The sequence below is a fragment of the Helianthus annuus genome, chromosome 13 (assembly GCF_002127325.2).
Source record: "Helianthus annuus cultivar XRQ/B chromosome 13, HanXRQr2.0-SUNRISE, whole genome shotgun sequence".
Taxonomy (NCBI): Eukaryota; Viridiplantae; Streptophyta; class Magnoliopsida; order Asterales; family Asteraceae; genus Helianthus; species Helianthus annuus.
The window spans coordinates 42830046-42833308 of NC_035445.2; positions in this window are offsets into that span (position 1 = coordinate 42830046).

The following is a 3263-nucleotide window of genomic DNA, read 5'->3' on the forward strand; positions in this document are numbered from 1 at the left end:
CAATTTATTCAGTTGAAATGAATCTATCTTTTGCTTCCGCTGTGCATTTATAATTTGTGTTGTTTGACTATGATGATATCAACTACGTCACGATACTCCCCACCGGGCCCACCGGTAATATGTGGAATATCGGGGTGTGACAGGTTGGTATCAGAGCCAACACTGAGTGAATTAAACACTAGCCTTTTGTGTTTAATCTCAGTTACACAATTGCACATTCCTTGATTCTCGAGTCTAGACAAAGAACTTAGGACTAATCTTAATTGTTTTATTTTGTCCTTATTTGTTTCCTTTGTTATTTTCTGATTAGCCCTTGCATGGGCAAGTCATTTCAGTTAGAAGTCCCGTTTACGGCAACCATGTACTTGTTAAATTTTATTGGAACGGTTAGATTTAAAATAACATTCCTATTATAAGATCTACCATTATAATAAAATGGCAAAATCTAAAAAGGACAAGACTTAGCCATGTGTCACCTTAAGACAGGGCCAAGATGGTAGTTCCTCAATTAAATTCAGATCCTTGTTAACATCAAAATTTAGGATTGTTCTGCGTTAAATATTAAAAGAATCTTAAAGGTAAAACCTAGCCTAAATGTCGTTGCAGACATGGCCAAGATGGTAAAACCTATTCAAAAGATTCAAAATCCTTGTTAACATCTGAAACATGTTAACACTCTTGGCAAAATGTGATTCGATAAAATCGCATAAGTCATCCTTAAATTGGGTTATTCCAATCTTTCATTATTAAAATAATCATCCCTTAAGGATGAAGTGCCCACGGGCTATAATTAACGTCCTCTGGGACTAAAGACAGTGGTAGCCTACAACTCCCTGTCAAGAAAAGGTAATGAACTTTGATTCAAACCTTAATACCTCGATTCCGTAAGAATCCTGGTTTATAAATTAAACTTGTCTACGTGACTAGGCCTTTCGTGCTATTATTAACTTATAATTTAGGGTTGTGATAAAGATCCTGAATAATTATATACCTAGCAAACTAACAAAAATGGTTCTTAAAACCATGGTTAATAAATCATCAAATGCTGAATAAGCTTCTATATAAACCTTGTCCTTATTTCTTTATGTAGCAATTAAAGCTACATGGCTAGGTCAGAGGAAGTAAACAGTCATCTGGTAGAAAATCATGAGAATACTAAGATACATGTGATCGGAGCGGAACTACAAGCATTGATAGATAATGTTGTTGCAAAAGCTATGGAGCGACAGTATAATGAATCTAGTGGGACGCATAGTAGAACATCATCTATACCCCACTCTAAATCTGTCCCTAAAACTCATTCTGAAGCTCCCAGCAAGCCACCCTCTACCCAACCTAAATCTAAGAAAGAGGATGTTCAACATTCCTCAAACCAACACAGTGTTCCATCCAAGAGTATAGTGTTCGATGGTGAACCGCATACCAAGTCCTGTACCTATAAGTACTTTGTTTCCTGCAAACCCCGGGATTTCACTAGGGAGAAAGGGCGATTGATTGTATGACTTGGTTAGATGAAATGGACACTGTTGTTGATATCAGCGGTTGCGCTGAAAGGGATATAGTGAAGTATGTATCCCAATCTTTCAAGGGAGAGGCCTTAGCTTGGTGGAAGTCTCTCATTCAAGCTGCTGGGAAGATCCCACTCTACAATCTGTCATGGGATCAGTTCGTTGCTCTCATTAAAGAGAACTACTGCCCTCAGCATCAGGTTGAAAGGATCGAGTCTGATTTCTTATCGTTGGTTATGAAAAACCTAGATTGCCAAGCTTATCTTACAAGCTTCAACACGATGTCTAGACTGGTTCCGTATCTGGTAACCCTGGAACCTAAAAGGATTGCTTGCTTCATTGGGGGTTTAACCCAAGAAATCAAAGCCAGTGTTAAGGCTTCAAGACCTGCTACTTTTAGATCAGCAGCTGATCTATCTCTATCTCTTACTTTAGATGCGGTCAGATTGAGATCGCTTAAGAGTTCGGAAGAAAGTAAGAGAAAGCGTGAGGATGATAACTCACGAAGGTCGGAGAAGAAGCATTAGGGTTACACGGACCACAATAAGGAGTCTGGGTCCAACAAAGGTAATCAGCAAGCAGAGGAGAAGCCAAAGTGCAAGACTTGCCAGAAACGCCACTTTGGAAAATGCAGGCTTGAGACCAAGTCTCAGTCAGGATCACCTGCATGTGGGTTATGCAAGTCTAAGGAGCACAAAACAGTAGACTGCAAGAAGATTAAGGATGCTACGTGCTACAACTGCAAAAAGGGCACATCAAGACTAATTGCCCTAAATACGCTAAAAAGCTTGAGGAAGCCAAGAAGACTAATGCAAGGGTCTTCCGCATGGATGCATGAGAAGCCGTTCAAGACGATAATGTGATCACAGGTACCTTCCTCATAAATGATGTCTATGCAAGAGTACTTTTTGATTCAAGAGCTGATAAGTCATTCGTAGATAATAAGTTTTGTAAGTTGCTGAATTTACCTGTTAAAACCTTAAGTGTGAAATATGAGGTGGAATTAGCTGATGGTACCATAGAAACCGCATCAACCGTGTTAGATGGATGTGTTATATCCATTAGGAACCACTCTTTTCCTGTGTCCTTGCTTCCTTTGAAGTTAGCCGGTTTTGATATAGTTATAGGCATGGACTGGTTATCCCATAACCAGGCTCAGATCGTTTGCAATAAGAAGCAAGTGGTGATTAAGACTCCGTCTGGTGAGTCACTTACCATTCAGGGAGATACCCAATATGGACTGCCTGAGCAAGTGTCTATGCTCAAGGCATCTAGATGTTTGAAGAAGGGTTGTGTCATTTATATGGCACAGGTAACTATTGATGAGCAGAAGCCTAAGGTTGAAGATATTCCCGTCATTTCTGAATACCCTGAAGTATTTCATGAAAAACTACCTGGTTTACCACCAGATAGGCAAGTAGAATTTAGAATTGACATCATCCCTGGAGCAGCACCTGTCGCAAGAGTGCCGTATATATTGGCACCAATAGAAATGAAGGAATTAAGGACGCAGCTAGATGAATTGCTAGCTAAAGGTTTTATTAGACCTAGTTCGTCTCCTTGGGGAGCGCCAATCTTGTTTGTCAAGAAGAAAGATGGATCGATGCGCCTATGCATCGATTATCGTGAGCTTAATAAGGTCACTATCAAGAATAGGTATCCTTTGCCCAGGATCGAAGATCTGTTCGATCAATTACAAGGAGCAAGCTACTTTTCTAAGATCGATTTAAGGTCAGGCTATCATCAATTGAAGGT